Source organism: Bubalus bubalis, chromosome 20 (genome assembly GCF_019923935.1).
Source record: "Bubalus bubalis isolate 160015118507 breed Murrah chromosome 20, NDDB_SH_1, whole genome shotgun sequence".
Taxonomy (NCBI): Eukaryota; Metazoa; Chordata; class Mammalia; order Artiodactyla; family Bovidae; genus Bubalus; species Bubalus bubalis.
The window spans coordinates 32328247-32342619 of NC_059176.1; the positions used below are offsets into that span (position 1 = coordinate 32328247).

Sequence of the window (14373 nt, forward strand, 5' to 3'; positions counted from 1 at the left end):
AACCTGAGTGCCAAAGAATCGATGCTTTTGAACTATGCTGTTAGAGAAGACTCTTTTGAGTCCCTTGGACTGCAAGGAGATCCAACCAGTCCATTCTGAAGGAGATCAGCCCTGGGTGTTCTTTGGAAGAAATGATGCTAAAGCTGAAACTCCAGTACTTTGGCCACCTTATGCAAAGTGTTGACTCATTGGAAAAGACTCTGATGCTGGGAGGGATTGGGGTCAGGAGGAGAAGGGGACAACAGAGGATGAGATGGCTGGATGGCATCACTGACTCGACGTTTGTGAGTTTGAGTGAACTCTGGGAGACGGTGATGGACAGGGAGGCCTGGTGTGCTGCGATTCATGGGGTCGCAGTGACACAAGAGTCAGACATGACTGAGCGACTGAACTGAAGCATTCACAGTACTTATTTTTTCAGCCTATTGCAGCATCTGTACTGATATCCTGTTTTTGATATTGATGATTTTTCTTTCTTTCAAGACTTGCAAGATATTCAGTTCAGTTGAGTTGCTCAATCATGTCCAAGTCTTTGCGACCTCATGGACTGCAGCACCCAGGCCTCCCTGTCCATCATCAACTCCCAGAGTTTACTCAAACTCATGTCCATTGAGTCTGTGATGCCACCCAACCATCTCATCCTCTATCATCCCCTTCTCCCACCTTCAGTCTTTCCCGGCATCAGGGTCTTTTCAAATGAGTCAGTTCTTCACATCAGGTGGCCTAAGTATTGGAGATTCAGCTTCAGCATCAGTCCTTCCAGTGAATATTCAGGACTGATTTCCTTTAGGATAGACTGGTTGAATCTCCTTGCAGTCCAAGGGACTCTTTTTTTGTTTGTTTGTTTTGTTTTTATTTTATTTTATTTTTAAACTTTACAATATTGTATTAGTTTTGCCAAATATCCAAATGAATCTGCCACAGGTATAGAGATCAGCCCTGGGTGTTCCCCATCCTGAACCCTCCTCCCTCCTCCCAACACCACAATTCAAAAACATCAATTCTTCAGCACTCAGCTTTCTTTATAGTCCGACTCTCACATCCATACATGACTACTGCAAAAACCATAGCTTTGACTAGACTGACCTTTGTTGGCAAAGTGATGTCTTTCCTTCTTAATATGCTGTCTAGGTTGGTCATAGATTTTCTTCCAAGAAGAAAGCATCTTTTAATTTCATGGCTGCAATCACCATCTGCAGTGATTTTGGAGCTCCCCAAAATAAAGTCAGCCACTGTTTACACTGTTTCCCCATCTATTTGCCATGAAGTGATGAGACCAGATGCCATGATCTTAGTTTTCTGAATGTTAAGTTTTAAGCCAACTTTTTCACTCTCTTCTTTCACTTTTATCAAGAGACTCTTTGGTTCTTATTCACTTTCTGCCCTAAGTGTGGTGTCATTTACCTATCTGAGGTTATTTATACTTCTCCCAGCAATCTTGATTCCAGTTTGTGCTTCATCCAGCCCAGAGTTTTTCATGACGTACTGCTTCACTGAACAAATTCTGATTAATATTTTGTCAGAAGCCAAGTTGCTCCTGCTCTGGTTGGATTTTGCTATTCTTTAGACCTCTTACCCTGGAGAAGGCAATGACACCCCACTCCAGTACTCTTGCCTGGAAAATCCCATGGACGGAGGAGCTTGGTAGGCTGCAGTCCATGGGGTCGCAAAGAGTCGAACACAACTGAGCGACTTCCCTTTCTCTTTTCAATTTCATGCACTGGAGAAGTAAATGGCAACCCACTCCAGTGTTCTTGCCTGGAGAATCCCAGGGACGGGGTAGCCTGGTGGGCTGCCATCTATGGGGTCGCACAGAGTTGGACATGACTGAAGCGACTTAGCAGTAGCAGCAGCAGCAGACCTGTTATGCAACACTAAAGACTGGAATTTCTTAGCCATAATCTTGGGAAATCCATCTTCTATCTCCAAATATTTGATCCTTTATTTCCTGAGTTGCCTATTTGAGTACTTTCTTGATATAATCATTTTATTGCAGCACATCAGTCAGAATCTTTTTGAAAAAGTTTCATAGGAGACTGGTTTATTGTTGTTTGGTTTTGTCCTTTGCAAGTAGGAAACAATTTTACTCTTTTATGGTTAAGTTGTATAGTTACAAAATTTGATGTAGGAATCCTATCACTACATATAATTCTAAATTTCAGTTTAAGCAATTCTTTGTATGTTTCTTATTTATTTTTATTTTTTTCCCAGAATCTCTTTAGTGTTTTCTCTTTGTCCCAAGAGTTTCAAAAGTGCACAATAATATGCTTTGGGACATAGTCACTTCTTTGAGGTAAAATTCTCAATTTAGAGTTAGATATTCAATAAAATTCTCCAATTTTAAGAGTATAATTATAAGATTTTGGAATTATATAAAATCATTTAACTACTCAAAATAATCAGGACATTTTGATCACTCCATTGTTACCACTGTCTTGACTTTACTAGAATTTCATGTAAGTACACAGTCTTTTGTGTCTGGCTTCTTTAACTTAGCATCATGCTTTTGAGATTTGTTCAAGTTGGTGTTATCAGTTGTTTTTTTTTTCCTTGCTCATACTGAGCAGTATTTTATTATATTCATATATCAAGTTTTCTTATACATTCATAAGTTGATGTGCATTTGGATAGTTTTCTACATTATGAATTTATATTCAATTTGAAAAGAGTTGCCACGATGGGCTTCCCAGGTGGCTCAGTGGTAAAGAATCCACATGCCAATGGAGGAGATGCAGGAGATGTGGATTCTAACCCTGGGTCAGGAAGATCCCCTGAAAGAGAAAATGGCAACCCACTCCAGTATTCTTGCCTGAAAAATTTCATGGACAGAATAGCCTGGTGGACTACAATCTATAGCGTTACAAAAAGTCAGACATGACTGAGTGATAGAGCATGCACAAACATTATATACACATCTTTGCGTAGAGATGTATTTCCCATTCTTTTAAATACTTAGGAGAGGAAGACTGTTTAACTTTAGAAGAAGCTATCATTCTGCTTTCCAATATGTTAGTGTCGGTTATTTTTTTTTTTTCTTTTTTTTCCCCACTATTGAACTGGAAATCAATGGCCTTTATATCAGAAAATTCATGCCTTTGTGGTTTTGGGGAAATTTGTTAAAGCCTATATTGGATCATTTCCTTTTTTAAATCTATTTTCTAAGGACTTTTGCATTTATGTTCATCAATGATATTGGCCTGTAGTTTCTTTTTTTGTGGCATCTTTGTCAGGTTTTGGTATTAGGGTGATGGTGGCCTCATAGAATGAGTTTGGAAGTTTACCTTCCTCTGCAATTTTCTGGAAGAGTTTGAGCAGGATAGGTGTTAGCTCTTCTTTAAATTTTTGGTAGAATTCAGCTGTGAAGCCGTCTGGACCTGGGCTTTTGTTTGCTGGAAGATTTTTGATTACAGTTTCAATTTCCGTGCTTGGGATGGGTCTGTTAAGATTTTCTATTTCTTCCTGGTCCAGTTTTGGGAATCCAACAACACATTAAAAAGATCATACACCATGACCAAGTGGGCTTTATCCCAGGGATGCAAGGATTCTTCAATATCTGCAAATCAATCAATGTAATACACCACTTTAACAAATTGAAAAATAAAAACCATATGATTATCTCAATAGATGCAGAGAAAGCCTTTGACAAAATTCAACATCCATTTATGAAAAAAACTATCCAGAAAGCAGGAATAGAAGGAACATACCTCAACATAATAAAAGCTATATATCACAAACCCACAGCAAACTTTATCCTCAATGGTGAAAAATTGAAAGCATTTCCTCTAAAGTCAGGAACAAGACAAGGGTGCCCACTTTCACCATTACTATTCAACATAGTTTTGGAAGTTTTGGCCACAGCAATCAGAGAGAAAAAGAAATAAAAGGAATCCAAAATGGAAAAGAAGAAGTAAAACTCTCACTGTTTGCAGATGACATGATCCTCTACATAGAAAACCCTAAAGACTTCACCAGAAAATTACTAGAACTAATCAGTGATTATAGTAAAGTTGCAGGATATAAAATCAACACACAGAAATCCGTTGCATTCCTATACACTAATAATGAGAAAATAGAAAGAGAAATTAAGGAAACAATTCCATTCACCATTGCAATGAAAAGAATAATATATTTAGGAATATATCTACCTAAAGAAACTAAAGACCTATATATAGAAAACTATAAAACACTGGTGAAAGAAATCAAAGAGGACACTAATAGATGGAGAAATATACCATGTTCATGGATTGGAAAAATCAATATAGTGAAAATGAGTATACCACCCAAAGCAATTTATAGATTCAATGCAATCCCTATCAAGATACCAACGGTATTTTTCACAGAGCTAGAACAAATAATTTTACAATTTGTATGGAAATAGAAAAAAAACCTCAAATAGCCAAAGCAATCTTGAGAAAGAAGAATGGAACTGGAGGAATCAACTTGCCTGACTTCAGGCTCTACTACAAAGCCACAGTCATCAAGACAGTATGGTACTGGCACAAAGACAGAAATATAGATCAATGGAACAAAATAGAAAGCCCAAAGATAAACCCATGCACCTATGGACACTTTATCTTTGACAAAGGAGGCAAGAATATACAATGGATTAAATACAATCTCTTTAACAAGTGGTGCTGGGAAATCTGGTCAACCACTTGTAAAAGAATGAAACTAGAACACTTTCTAACACCATACACAAAAATAAACTCAAAATGGATTAAAGATCTAAACGTAAGACCAGAAACTATAAAACTCATAGAGGAGAACATAGGCAACACACTCTCTGACATACATCACAGCAGGATCCTCTATGACCCACCTCCCAGAATACTGGAAATAAAAGCAAAAATAAACAAATGGGACCTAATTAAACTCAAAAGCTTCTGCACATCAAAGGAAACTACAAGCAAGGTGAAAAGACAGCCTTCAGGATGGGATAAAATAATAGCAAATGAAGCAACTGACAAACAACTAATCTCAAAATATACAAGCAACTCCTACAGCTCAATTCCAGAAAAATAAATGACCCAATCAAAAAATGGGCCAAAGAACTAAATAGACATTTCTCCAAAGAAGACATAGGGATGGATAACAAATACATGAAAAGATGCTCAACATCACTCATTATCAGAGAAATGCAAATCAAAACCATTATGAGGTACCATTTCACGCCAGTCAGAATGGCTGTGATCCAAAAGTCTACAAGCAATAAATGCTGGAGAGGGTGTGGAGAAAAGGGAACCCTCTTACACTGTTGGTGGGAATGCAAACTAGTACAGCCACTATGGAGAACAGTGTGGAGATTCCTTAAAAAACTGGAAATAGAACTGCCTTATGACCCAGCAATCCCACTGCTGGGCATACACACCGAGGAAACCAGAAGGGAAAGAGACATGTGTACCCCAATGTTCATCGCAGCACTGTTTATAACAGCCAGGACATGGAAGCACCCTAGATGTCCATCAGCAGATGAATGGATAAGAAAGCTGTGGTACATATACACAATGGAGTATTACTCAGCCATCAAAAGAATACATTTGAATCAGTTATAGTGAGGTGGATGTAATTGGAGCCTATTATACAGAGTGAAGTAAGCCAGAAAGAAAAACACCAATACAGTATACCAATGCATATATATGGAATTTAGAAAGATGGTAACAATAACCCTGTATACAAGACAGCAAAAGAGACACTAATGTATAGAATAGTCTTTTGGACTCTGTGGAAGAGGGAGAGGGTGGGATGATTTGGGAGAATGGCATTGAAACATGTAAAATATCATATATGAAACGAGTCGTCAGTCCAGGTTCGATGCATGATACTGGATGCTTGGGGCTGGTGCACTGGGACAACTCAGAGGGATGGTATGGGGAGGGAGGAGGGTTCAGGATGGGGAACACATGTATACCTGTGGCAGATTCATTTTGATAAATGGTAAAACCAATATAGTATTGTAAAGTTAAAAAAAAATAATAAAAATAAAAAGAGGAAAAAAAAAATCTATTTTCTACCAAAGGTGCCTCCCTGATAGCTCAGTTGTTAAAGAATCTGCCTGCAATGCAAGAGACCCCACTTTGAGTCCTGGTTCAGGAAGATCCACTGGAGAAGGACTAGACTACCCATTCCAGTATTCTTAGGCTTCTTTTGTAGCTCAGCTGGTAAAGAATCTGCCTACAATGTGGAAGACCTGGGTTCGACCCCTGGGTTTGGAAGAGTCCCTGGAAAGGGAAAGCCTACCCACTCCAGTATTCTGCCTGGAGAATTCCATGGACTGTATAGTTCATGGGGTAGCAAAGAGTCAGACACACTGAGTGACTTTCACTTCACTTTAGCTGAACTCCCATTAGTTATTTTGTATTTGCAATAAGATGAATATGTTAATACTGAGGTGTAGAGATTAAATTTGGATATAAAGCCATATATATATATATATATATATATATTCACATTTGTACTTGATAATCACATGCTTATTACATTTTATTGCATTTTCAAAATTCTAATGTTATTTTATAATGGTATTTTCTTTTCGATATATTTTAAAGGCATTTTCTTAAAATAAAAATAAAATGACTATATTCCATGTCTTCAGAATGAATAAAATCAACTCAGTAGAAAAGTCATTTTCATAGAAAAAATATAAAACTTCATAAACAATTAAACAGATTAAAACATCTTCTTTTAAGTTGTGCTTAATGAGAGCGTGGGGAGTTAAATACAGAATTTCCATTAAAATGACTAAGAAATTGTGCATGTAGTTTCATACCTGCCTTGATGAACATTCTTCTCTTCCTACTGAATGTTTAAAAAGGGAGTAATTCCACAGTTTAAAGAGTACCTGGCAATCTTGTCAACACAGACATTCATATTAAGTACAAAATTTTTATGAGTATTTTTGAATTTCAAGTTGACAATAGGTATACCTGTTTTACATTTCATTCCTGTAAATCTTCTAGCAATAGTTTAAAAATATTACATTGATTTTGTCCATTGAATTCAATAAAATTTAGTACATTGAACTTGTTTCACTTTCTTGGTGAAAGCAGTCGTATTTTTCTAGCACAAAGTTGATTCCTGGCAAACAATATGTTAGATATTTATGACACAAAAAGTACTAAGAAAGAAAAATTGTATTTATTTTATTTCTTCTTTACTTTTCTAGGGGGAATGTAAAATTCCTGCCCCCCTCCCCAGACTCACATACTAACATTTAATGTGTGGCTAGATGATTTTCAACTTTTGTCCATACAAGGATTTTTTTTTAATTTATTCATTTATTCAATTTATTGCAGGTTTTATAGATGATATAGTTAAACTGAGAAGTTTAATCCAAGGTAATGCAAACAAGGAAATAAAGATTAGAGCAGAAATAAGAGAAATAAAGACAATAGAGATTACTAAGAGCTGTTTCTTTGAAAAGATCTTTAAAAATGACAAGCCTTTGGCTAGACTCACCAAGAAAAAAAGAAAAATAACTCAAATAAATAAAATCAGAAATTAGAAAGAATATGTGAATACTGATACCACAGAAACACAAAGGATCATAAGAGACTACTATTAATCATTATATGCCAACAAACAGGATACCATAGACAAAATAACCTCCTAGAAACATACAAGTCACCAAGACTGAACCATAATGAAACAGAAAATATTAGCAGATTGATTATTGGTAAGGAGATTAAACTAGTAATCACAAACCTCCAAACAAACAAAAGTCCAGGAAAAGACAGCTTCACTGGTGAATTCTACCAAACATTTAAAGAAGAATCAAGAAAAAATCTTTCTCAAATTCTTCAAAAATAAAAGAGAGAACTCTAATAAAGTCATTTTATGAGACCAGTTTAACCTAAACCAGACAAGGATACCATAAGAAAGAAAATGTATAGGCCAGTATCCCTTGTGAACATATATGTGAAAATCCTCAACAAAATATCACAAACCAAATTCAACAATAAAGTCAAAAGATCACATGCTATGATCAAATGAGGTGTATACCAAGGATTAAAGGATGGTTTAACATCTTCAAATCACTCAGCATGATACATTACCAAAATAAAGTATAACAATCATATGATCATCTTAATAGATGCAAAAAAGGCATTTGACAAAATTCAACATTCGTTTACGAAAAAAAACTCTCAACAAGGTGGGTATAGAGGGAATATGTATGCATGTGTGCTCAGTCGTGTTCTACTTTTTTGCAACCCCATGGGCTGTAGCCTACCAGCCTCCTCTGCCCATAGGATTTTCTAGGCAAGAATACTGGAGTGGGTTGCCATCTCTTCCTCCAGGAGATCTTCCCAACTCACAGATGAACCAGAACTGCATATCCTGCATTTCTTGTTTTGGCAGGTGGGTTCTTACCACTGAGTCACCTCAACATAATGAAGGCCACATACAACAAGCCGTCAGCTAAGATCATGCTCAAAATGTGAACAGTGAAAACCCTTTCCTCTAGTTCAAGAACAAGACAAGATTGCCCCCCTTCACTACTTTTGTTCAACATAGTACTGGAAGTCTTAATCAGAGCAATTAGGCAAAAAAGAGAATTAAAAGGCATCCAGTTGGAAAGAAAAAAGTAAAACTGTTACTATTTGCAGATGATATGATATTACTTACAGAGTACCCTAACTGCTGCTGCTAAGTCACTCAGTAGTGTCCGACTCGGTGTGACCCCATAGACAGCAGCGCACCAGGCTCCCCCGTCCCTGGGATTCTCCAGGCAAGAACACTGGAGTGGGTTGCCATTTCCTTCTCCAATGCATGAAAGTGAAAAGTGAAAGTGAAGTCGCTCAGTCGTGTAAGACCCTCAGCGACCCCATGGACTGCAGCCTACCAGGCTCCTCCATCCATAGGATTTTCCAGGCAAGAGTACTGGAGTGGGGTGCCATTGCCTTCTCCAGAGTACCCTAAAGAATCCATTAAAAAAAAAAAAACTTTTTAGAATTAACAAAAGAATTCAGTATGGTTGTAAGACACAAAATCAATACAATAAAACTGTTTTGTCTTTGCATACTAATAATGACACAGCAGAAGAATAAATAAAGACACTAATTCCACTCAAAATTGTATTAAAAGAATACAATACCTAGGAATAAATTTAATCAAGGAGGTGAAATATGTTCATACTTAAAACTGCAAGATATAAATGAAAGAATTTAAAGATGATAGAAGTGCAAAGATATCCTATGTTCATGGATTGGAACAATTAATATTATTACAATCTCTTACTATCCAAAGCAATCTACAAGTTCAGTACAATCTCTATCAAAATTCCAATGGTACATTTCAAAGAAGTAGAATTAATAATATGCAAAATTTGTATAGAATCATAACAAAAAGCCCCAATGTAAAGCAGTATTAAATAAGAAGTACAAAGCTGGAGGCGTTATGTTTCATTATGAATAGGTGATTTACACGGAGAAAATCTAAAAGTAGAACAAAATTTAAAGAGATTCTCAAATAAAGTGTGAGTTGGAGACATAATAAAAAAAAAGCAACAATTAAATGTCACTGTATACCAGAGTGGTTAAGAACTAAATGCTGACTCCAGCACTGTTTACAATAGTCAAGACATGTAAACAACTTAAATGTCCATTGACACAGGGATAGAAGTAAGATGTGGTACATATATACAATGGAACGCTACTCAGACATTAAAAAGAATGAACAATGCCATTTACAGCAATATGGATGGACTTGGTGTCCTTCTCAGTGAAGCACGTCAGATAGAGAAGGAGAAGTATATGACATCCCTTGCATGTGGAATCTAAAAAGAAATGATACAAATGAACTTACAAAATGGAAACAGACTCACAGACTTAGAGAACTAGCTTATGGTTGCTAGGGGAGAAGGGTAGCAGGAAGGGATAGTTCTGCTATTTGGGACAGGTATGTATACACTGCTATACTGAAAATGGATTACAGACAAGGACCTACTGTATAGCACATGGAACTCTATACAATGTTATGTGGCAGCCTGGATGGAAGGGGAGTTTGGGGGAGAATGGATACATGTATATGTATATGTATGGTTGAATCCTTTTGCTGTTCACCTGAAACGTCACAAAACTATTTGTTAATCAGCTATACCTCAATAGAAAATAAAAAGTTTACAATATAAAAAAAAGAATTAAATGCTGAATAATGTCAATATTCAAGGGGCTATGTGGGTATGGAACCCAGAGTCCTGCAGGTTGGATGGAAGACTGGTACACTTCCTTGAGAGAGGAAACTGACAGTTCTTAGTTAAATTAAATGTACATATGGCAAGATCTAGCAGTTCTCCTGGACAGACACCAGTCCATAAGGAAAGGATGCTCACTCATCTATCAGTGGAAGGGGAAGAAGTATTATCCTCATACCTTTTTTGGTGAATTGGACATACAAGATATGGTAGATGTACACTGTGGTACAGTGTATTGTTGGGGGCTGGCATGAGGCACTCCGCCCGGTGACAAAGGTCATGAGGAAGGAGGCTCGACATACGCAAAGGCAGGATGGAGCCTCAGGAGTCCCCCTGGAAATCCTCGAGCATCTACCCCCATAACCAGAGCCTGCCTACTTTACTACTTTGTGCTCTCACCTACACCTCTGACCTTACGGGGGGCTGTCCCCCACCACCTCTTTCAGAGAAGGAGTTAACTTAGAGCTCCAGTTAATAATAATTTCTGGGCCTGATAGGAGTGTTTCAACCTACAAACTCCTCTGAAGGTTCTCTAGCCTGCCTGACAGGCTTGTTCGGCCACATGTGATTGCTCACAGCCTCCCAACTGTGAGAGGCACGAGATGCTTTAAACCTTCTAAAAACAGGTTCCTTAGAAAAGTTAGAAAACCATTAGTATAAGTATAGTGGGCTGATTAGAAATTGTATTGGTGAAGGGTTTTTTATTTGTTGAGCCAATGTTTACTGCTAAGTCTCCACATCCTCTGCCCTTATACACATTAATGAATATATAGAAGAAATAAGTATTAACCTTTGATATAAATCACATTAGACCTTAGGCCAAGTAAATTCTTTCCTTAACTAAAACCCACTACACCCTCACCCTATAGGAATGTAACTTTATTTGAGTGACGTCTGTTTTAAGAATAATCACCCTTGGAGAAAAAAGTGTTCTGGTTGACTGACCGCTGTCACAAGGAGAGGGTCATAAATTGTCAGCAGGCCCCCTGGCCAGAAGATGATGTAACACCCCTAAGACCTCTGTATACATTTGTATGAAGCACCTGACTTTAATAAAAGTCAGGACTGCTGTCCCCGTGTGACTTTTGTATAACATCTCAGAGTATAAAAACAGATCCTGGAAAATAAAGAATGGGATCAGTTCCTCGAAATACTGGTCTCCCCATGTCGCTCTCTCTCTCTCAACCTCTGGCTGAGTCTCCATCTGGAGCGTGGAACCCGCCATGCTTATTAATTATGCCTGGGCTTCTAAGATCCGACCGGGGAGGCCTCAGTGTCTCCTCTCCTTCAGGAGAACGGAAGGACGCCTGCGGCCTACGTAAGTGGTGCAAGCTTCTTGTCTTGAAGTTTTATTGGTCTCCCGTGTAAACCAAGCTACTCAGCCTCTTTTCTCCACTGAATTTTCCTACTGAGCTATCCTCATTCTATTATTCTTTATATCTTTGATGAATAAATAAATAAATAGGTCGCCGACGCCATCCCTGCTTCGAATACCCTGGATCAGCCGGGGCTGGACCCTGGCAGGGTATAGATGCAACAGACTAGATATTCATAGTAAATAAGACAGCACTAAGAAAATAAAGCAATACATAGAACAAAACTTATAATGTTATTAAACTAAAATACATTGAAAACAACATACATATTTTATAAGAACATAAACAGACCAAAGGATGAACTCTAGCTGTATCAGAATTGTTGTCCACAAAGGGACAGAAATGAAGAGAGAGAGGTTAATTCATTCATTTACATGAATAAATCATGTATAAAGGAAGAGAAGGAACTTAAGCAGATTATGATGACATGTCATGAACTAGGGAGTAGAATTTACTCAACATTCTAGACAACTATGTATGTGATATTCCTGACCCACAGGTGTTTACCTGTAGCTTGAATGCTGATAACTGGCAGCCGACTTCTATCTGAATACTTCATAGACAGCATTGATTCCATGAAAGGCTTTCATTTCAACCTGGGCTTTCAATTTTGAAAAAGGATTACATTTTGCTCTGATGTTTACAATTTCTCCTCAAGTAGCTGTTTTGGGCAGTAACATATAGATTATATTCAGTGATCTGCACAGGCTGGCAAGTAGACCTTAATATTTGGGGAAAGGGAATGAATTATCCTAAATAAAGGTAAAAGGTATGTAAAAAGTTGCAGTTGCATCCAATATTGATTTGCAATAAAGAGAAACTCTGTTTAAGAGCTGTGGAGTTAGGTGTAACATTCTTCAAAGCGGTTTACTAGCATTTTATTTTATATAATAAAAAGAAGAGTGTGTTATCTAAAAAACCTAAAGATGAATAGGATATTAATCTTTATTTCTCAGAAACTGCACCAGTCCTCTCCTACCTCCAACAAAGGTACATAAATGGCATTTAGAATGTGCATTTTGATGGCTTTTCAGACTGATTTCAAAGATAATGAAATTAATATGCAAATATAAGAAATATTAAAATATAGACATTCTAATTTTAAAATTTAATAATATTAACAAAGACATTCTAATACATTTTCTAGCAGAATACAGCCCAATATAAAGTGAAATAAATATTCACTGCTCTGTGATACATTTATAGAGCATTTATGGTTTAAAGAAATGCAATTCTGTATTTCACTTTCAGCTTTTCTCTTAGGAAATAATGATACTTTTTTCAAGAAGATCATACTAATATATATATATATTTGTACATGCTGAAAAGGACAAATAGTATGAACTCGATAAACTATTTCTGGAAGACCAAACACAAACTGTATTTCCAATGCAAAGTACCTTTATGCCCTTGAACACTCTCATCTGTTTACAGTATTCTAGAATCCCAAGCTCACTCCCTGTTTTAACTCACCCTGCAGACAATCAGCTATGTTTTTTTTCTTAGTCATGTATGGACGTGAGAGCTGGACTATAAAGAAAGCTCAGCACTGAAAAATTGATGCTTTTGAACTGTGGTATTGGAGAAGACTCCCTTGGACTGCAAGTAGATCAACCAGTCCATCCTAGAGGAAATCAGTCCCAGATATTTATTGAAAGGACTGATGCTGAAGCTGAAACTCCAATACTTTGGCCACCTGATGTGAAGAACTGACTCATATGAAAAGACCCTGATGCTGGGAAAGATTGAAGGTGGGAGGAGAAGGGGATGACAGAGGATGAAAGGTTGGATGGCATCACTGACTCAACGGACATGAATTTGAGTAAACTCCAGGAGTTGGTGATGGACAGGGAGGCCTGGCGTGCTGCAGTCCATGGGGTTGCAATGAGTCAGACATAATTGAGCAACTGAACTGGCTGAACTGACAGACAATCAGAAAAAGAGAAAGATATAGAGAACAAACATACAACCCTCTGGGCTTTGAACACATGCATTTAAATATACTCTTTAATAAGGTCCTTCTGTCTTAAACATGGAGCCCTCTAAATGTTAAGCAAGCCAGGCTCCTCTGTCCATGGAATTCTCCAGTCAAGAATACTGGAGTGAGTTCGCCATTCCCTTCCTAGAGAATCTTCCCAATGCAGGGGTCAAACCCCTGGTCTCCTGCATTGTAGGCAGATTCTTTACCATCTGAGCTACCAGGGAAGTCCATTAAGCAAGCCAAACACTTATCATTATTTAGGTTCCTTTCCATTTTTTTTTTTTTCATGAAATTACATCTTGTTTCTTCACTGTAAATATCTATATCATTTATTATCTTTTTATTTTGAAATAGATATTCATAGGAATTAGAAAAACCAAAATCTACAGAGGGAAGTCCCATGTTCCTTTAATCCAGTTTTACCCCAAATCCTGCAAAACTATATTACAATATAAAACAGAAGTTTAGTATAATCTACAGAGCTTATTCAGGTTTCACCAGTCCTATGCTCACTCATCTGTTTGTTTTATAGATGAGTATAAATTCTACAAACTTCATCACATGTGCAGATTTATGTAACAATCAACACAATCAAAATACAGCACTGTTCCATCACCAAACATAAGGTTTCCTTACATCCTTACACCCTTTCCCCACTACTCATTGCTGCTGCTACTGCTAAGTTGCTTCAGTCATGTCCGACTCTGTGCGACCCCACAGACGGCAGCCCACCAGACTCCCCTGTCCCTGGGATTCTCCAGGCAAGAACACTGGAGTGGGTTGCCATTTCCTTCTTCAATGCATGAAAGTGAAAAGTGAAAGTGAAG

The 14373-nt window shown here is 37.4% G+C and overlaps 1 long non-coding RNA gene across 2 annotated transcripts in view; it reads right to left on the reverse strand.

The window, feature by feature from the left end:
* Positions 1 to 14373, reverse strand: part of LOC123330774 — a 351279-nt gene that overhangs the window by 37738 nt on the left and 299168 nt on the right. The window contains exon 4 of one of the 2 annotated variants that reach the window (XR_006546901.2): positions 9384 to 9772. The exons of the other annotated variant lie outside the window; for it this stretch is intronic. This is a non-coding gene — a long non-coding RNA (uncharacterized LOC123330774). Of the gene's footprint in view, positions 1 to 9383; positions 9773 to 14373 lie in introns of those variants that run through there. 2 annotated transcript variants of the gene reach the window in all.